The sequence below is a fragment of the Stegastes partitus genome, unplaced genomic scaffold (genome assembly GCF_000690725.1).
Source record: "Stegastes partitus isolate 25-593 unplaced genomic scaffold, Stegastes_partitus-1.0.2 Scaffold1186, whole genome shotgun sequence".
Classification (NCBI taxonomy): domain Eukaryota; kingdom Metazoa; phylum Chordata; class Actinopteri; family Pomacentridae; genus Stegastes; species Stegastes partitus.
Genome location: NW_007578917.1, coordinates 94,772 through 100,771, shown reverse-complemented (window position 1 = coordinate 100,771; position 6,000 = coordinate 94,772). Strand labels below are relative to the sequence as shown.

Sequence of the window (6,000 nt, the reverse complement as noted above, 5' to 3'; positions counted from 1 at the left end):
ACCATCGCTGAGGGCTTCATGGAGACGATCCTAAAGATGATGGGTGGAGGTGGTGGTGGAGAAGTCGACCAACAAATTAGAAAGAAGAAAAAAAAAAAAAAAAAAAAAAAAGAGGCGATGAGGAAAACGACCAACAAAAAAAGAAAAAAAAGCAGAGGTGGACGGAACCGAGGTTTGCTGATGCTGAATCACTCTCCCCCAGCTCACCACCTTGCAACCATTGTGCTGCAAGATGCTGGCTGTACCATTGTGGAGCTACCGGAGCAGAGAGAGAGAGAGGGAGGGAGGAGGAGGGGTGAGGAGGAGGAGGAGAGGGAGGAGAGAGGACGGGGGTATAGGGAAATATGTTGCCATGGCAACCGAACAGGAGCACGTCTGACGTCAAAGCCTGGGCAGAGAGAGAGAGAGAGAGAGAGAGAGAGAGAGAGAGAGAGAGAGGACGGGTTAGGAGGAGGAAGGAGGAGGAGATCACATGGAGGCTGAGGATGGGAGGAGCCTGCAGCAGCATCCCGTCCTGTAACCGGCCCTCCGCTGCGATCACGAGGCTCCAGTGAGAATACAGAGCTGGTGTTACTGGTGAGGTTTGTCTCTCCAACCTGCCGTCTCCCATCTCTCCCCGATCAGTCCAGCCAGCCTGCAGCAGCAGATTTAAAAAAAAAAAATTTTAAATCAACGTTTCTCAACAGTTACGGTTTTTTTTTGTTAAAGTAAAATTGCTAAAATCACAGAAAAAAGTATTATTTTACATAAGTCCACATTAAAAAAAAAAACCCCAAAAAATGCTTTTTGTGTTTGTTTTTTTACTCATAGTAATTAATTCTTTTGCAATATGTGAATGTGAAATTACAATTTAATTTGTAAATTCGCTTTATTTAGTTTTTATTACTTTACATAATAGTAACTGAAAAGTGATTTTTAAAAAGTTTTGGCCATTTACTTTTCCAGATTTTATAAATTTTCATTTTTTTTTTGGTCAATTACAGATAGTTTCTCAAAAACAAAAGAAAAAGTATTCATTTGCATGTTAAATTACAAAAAAAAAGTTCAACAACTGTAAATAGTCATATATATATATGCATTTGTACACCATAAAATGACATCATTCCACACTCCACACTCATAAAATCTTAATCAACTGTAAGTAGTTACATAATCTGCTAACTGTTGTGCCTTCTGGTGTATTTTATTCATTTATCTTACCCTTGCTGTCCATGAATCCACTGTTTTTGCAAAGAAACCCAGAAAGAAAGCAAAAGCATTTTATTTAAAGAACACACAAAAACAATTATGAATAGACAAAGATGAAATACAATAAAAATGTAACAATGACAACGTAAAGAGTACAGACAAACAGCCTGATAGCCATCGTTTATTATTTTTTTATTGTTCTTATTGAGATATTTGGTATAAAACAATATTATTTTTGCTATTTTATGTCAACAATCCAAAATAGAACATTATTATAAATACTTTTAGCATTTTATGTTTTTCATTTGGATAAATGCAAATTGCACAACAGAATTCTTATGTGAGATATCAAAAGCATTCCCAAACCCATAAAATATTAATAAATTGTAAACTGTAATAAACTGTCATCTAAACTCCTGTGCCTTCTAGTTTATTGTACAAAATATTCTTACTTTTACTTTCTGTGGTTTTTGCGAAACAAATAAAAAATGACCTATAATGTTCAGCAGACCAGTAATCAAATCAAAATTGGTAATCACCTCATCTGTAAATGTGTTTGGATTAACAGATAAATACAGCAGCAGCAACAGCATTAAAAACCAGAGCAACATCTGTATGGTTCGACTAGATGTGAGTCCCCACGTGGTCGTCTATACGCTGCTATATACACTTTTGAAATTGATTTTTACTGCTCTAAAGCTCTTAATCTCTCATTTAAAGCTGCACTGACAGATTTCGTTGTCCTCTGAAAAAGACAAATGTGACAAATAAGTCTGACGAGTGTAATTTAAATTCATACTCTTTTTTGCTCAATTTTGGTCTCCTCCAAATCTTGAGAAACCAGTTAGTTGTTCTTAGTGGTTCAAAATGAAGAGGAGAATCAAATAAAGGGCCCCTTGCTTGTACTTTATGTGCAGTAAGTTCACAGGGAAACCTGACAGTGAAGAAGAGCCAGAGGTTCCCGTTTTGCCTCAAGCTCTTCATGAATCATTCTCCATTGAAATAAATGACTTGAAAAACTAGCAGAACAGAGTCCAGTATAATCAGCTCACTTACAATGCCTTAAAGTGAATTTAAAAGTGTGAAAATGCATCAGCATCAGGTACAGAAACCTGCTTGAACAAGACACTTTGCATTTAAATCAGATTACTGCTCTCCTAGTTTAGACTGATTCAGACCTTTAAGGTACGAGCACATATTTAAGAAAAGTGTGAATGTACCACCAGAGCTGCAAACATGGCATACAGTACAATCATTTCTGAAGTCTCTCTGGCAATTTATTGCCAGACATGGCAAGCTTTTATTTTAACTCGACACAGACTGAGGACCTAATTTCAAAGTTGGTGCAAAAGAGCTCCAGGAAAGTGTTTAATGCTCTCCAGCTGCACCCAAAGGATAAACCTCCCCGTCAAGAAAACCCATACGCCTTCAACCAGCAGCACCAGGTGCCCCACATATCAAAGATTGCCATGACAGGCATATCCACTCTTTCAAGGTTTTAGTGCAAACTGCCCTCAGGGCTCAGACCAGCAGTGATGAGGAGGTATTAAGGACAGCACCGGCAGAAATAGAAGGAAAAAGAAATCTCACATTCAGAACCCCCTTAGTTACACTTTATGAGACATTGCACATCCAGACTGTGTCTCCGGCTGGGGGCCCCTCTGCCTGAGGTAATGTACAGAGATTAAAGGCTGGTGAGTCAAAGGAGACACAGCCCACAACAGACAGCTCCGACAGCACTTTATCAGACTCTTATATGTTAAAGCCTCCACCAGAATAGTAAAAAAAAAACCAAAGCCACCTTTAACATTAGACACTTTTTAGAAAATGTAATTCGCCAGCCACGCACTCACTTTACCCAAGTACTCTCTGTGTGGACAGTTCAGGACCTACAACCTCCAAATGACTCAACTTATCCTCCTCCGCATTTCCTTGGAAATGCCATAAACTGGAAATGAGGAGGCAGTTTAAAAAAAAAAAAGTTTCACCATTTTATTACAGCTTTTTTTAAAATTTTGAGTCACTCTGTCAATATCTGCAATGCACAGTGTTTCAACATGTTGTCAGAGGACTTTGTTAGATTTGTTAGATCAGGTGAGGCAGTAGTTGCACAAGGGTGTGTGAATGTTTTATTCACAGATCCTGCTTTACAAGAAAGCAAGAACTCATTTAAAATTAGATAAAGATACTGGAGCGCTAGACTTTATTATCCTCGGGGAGAAATTCAACCTGGACTCTGTGAAGCTGGACACATGTGGACACTCAACATCTGCAGACAAAAGACAACAATGAGTATAAATAATTAAATGTAATACCAATTAGAAGTATTCACAATAACAACAACAACAACAATACATAACTGCAAATTGCTTTAAAGAATCTAAATGTTAAAAGTGTTTTTTCTTTATCCTGCAGCATAGCTTGTCTAACTTCTAGAGCTGTTTAAAGCTGATACAGAGGAGTTCTTAAACTGATTCGATCTACGCTGAACTCTATATTTTCTACCTGAGAGCAGCATCTCATACGTGGAACATGGGATTGACCACAGAGGATTTTCTTTCCCTGCTAGATGATTCTTGTGAAGGCTCCGCCAAAACTTGTATTAGAGTGTGTTGGCATTTATTTGTCCTCGTCACCAAGAAAATCCACTCACAAAGTTTGTCAGGTGTTACACTGTGTTGTCTTGAGTTGATGTAACAGAAATGAAAGATGCCCTCGACAGATTCTCATGTCAATGCACTAATTGTAGGACTTGAAATAGTGCAATGATTACAGAAAACATCTGCCACGCACCCAAAACTATTAAATTAAGTCCTTGCATGCACATACAGAAACATGCACGCACACGTATGAACCAACAGAGTTCAGAGTGGCACTGAGATGTTGGAGAATATCACCGGTCTCAATCTAAAGAAGACAACACCATTAGTCAAGTATTCGAGTCTTATCATTCCAATCCGTGGCTGGTGATAATAATCAGGCCTTTTAGCACTGACAGGCACAGGCAGGCAGATAACACTTGCACCACAGTCAGTGTTTATATCTCAGGCAGGCTGTAATGATGACTAACCGCCACTAGATGGCACACGGCAGACCATAAACAGAGGCAGCTTTGAAGTGCACCAGAGGAAGGAAGTACTCAGCAGTGAATTGCTTCCTGACTGCTTGTGATGATTCCATTTGATGTTGTGGGAAACACAGAAATATGGGCTGATATTATTTTTTTATTGTGTTTAAAGGAATGTCACAGGATCCCAAGGGACCTCACCTGCTGTTTAAATATGCATTTAGAGCACATCCTGAGGGCCGTGGAGCTACATGTTGCTGATCTGTAATGTCCTTGCCAACCCTCTCTAGTCTTTATCATTTATCTAGTTTGTGTTGTGTGTCTGTCATTTTCTCTTTCTCACCTTTACCCTCACTCCAGCTGGTCGAGACAGACGCCCAGCTGTGCTGGTTCTGCTGGAGGTTTCTCTTTGTTATAGGAGTTGCTCAAAGTGGCTCTGTTTTCTGGATGCCTGGGATCTTTCTGCATGGAGCATGTTCTCCCCATGCAACGTGGATTCTCTCCAGGTTCTCTCCCACAGTCCAAAAACATGTTAAGGTTAATCAGTGATTCTAAATTATCTGTAGGTGTCAATCTGAGTTGATTGTCTGTCTCTAAGTGTAGCCCTGTGATAGACTGGTGACCTTTGCCCGGCTTTGAGTCAGCTGGGATTGGCTCCAGTGACCTCCCTGGTGACCCTAGTGAGGATTAAGTGGTGTATAGATAATGGATGGATGGATTTGCTCAAAGAAAATCTTCAAGTTTCTTGTGTTTTCCTCCATAATATCACATTGCAATGTCTTCCACTTACTGCTGTGAATTGATGACTGAACTGAACTGCTTAATTAAAGGTTCATCTGCTTTTGGATCACAATCACACATGTTGCTAATAAAATAACTCATGTTTATGCACACGCGTGCATCTCAATTCCCTCTTTCTGGAGAAAGTACAAAGGATTTCATTTTATACGAGCAATTATTTTTTGGGGGGGTTTCGCGGGACACGGGGTCATGGGATCTGTGGCCCTTGAAGCAGGGATGGGAAGCTGTATAGAAAAACACGATCCAGGCTCACTGTACGTTTTACTCCCAGTTGTGTGCGTTGCTATGGGAACCGGCTAAATGACAGTCCCCCCTCGCAGAGAGCCAATGGACGGCCGTAGTAAGGTGTCTGGTTACTCCCAGCCAGCCCACGCTAGCTGGGCGCGGGGAGGGGTTTACTCCGCTCCTCCGCAGCGATGGTAACTTGGCTTCGCTGGAAGAGAGAGCTCAACACACTTTTTTTTTGTTAGTGGCCATCAAACGAGACTTCTGAGCATTTTTTCCCCCTCAAAAGCGGAGATTAGTTCTTTTCTTTTTGTTATTGAAGTTCTGCAGCGCCCCCCCCCTGGGACCGAGCTACCTGCAGTGTGTTTGAGTTTTTTTTTTCTTCTATGCTGTGTGGAAAGGTAAACCTGTTGCCTCGCCGACCGCCGTGTACTCAACTGCTATCCAAGATGTTGCTTTGTGGATGGGATGGCTTCCGGTGCCGTCGGTGTGCGCACTCATAGCCCCCCGTCGAAGTGTTTCCCTCTCGAGTGATTTTGTAGCTCTTCTTAGCCGGTAAGTTTCTCACTTGAACTGCTCAAAAAAGTGATGCGAGTCAACTTTTTTTTTTGCGGTGCTGTTGCTAACTTTAGCCGGGAGGGAGGCTCGAATGCCGAAGCTGCTTTTTTTTTTTTTTATCACATAAACGTTGACGCGGTTGTTAGCTAGCTACTAAATGC

The 6,000-nt window shown here is 40.8% G+C and overlaps 1 protein-coding gene across 3 annotated transcripts in view; it reads left to right on the top strand.

Annotated features, from left to right (window-relative positions):
- Positions 1-5,617: 5,617 nt before the first annotated feature.
- ptpn13 (protein tyrosine phosphatase non-receptor type 13) overlaps positions 5,618-6,000 on the top strand; it is a 47,799-nt gene continuing 47,416 nt past the window's right edge. For all 3 annotated transcript variants that reach the window (XM_008297099.1, XM_008297098.1, XM_008297100.1), the window contains exon 1: positions 5,618-5,836. The gene's annotated coding sequence lies outside the window, so the exon portion shown is untranslated. The remainder of the gene's footprint in view (positions 5,837-6,000) is intronic.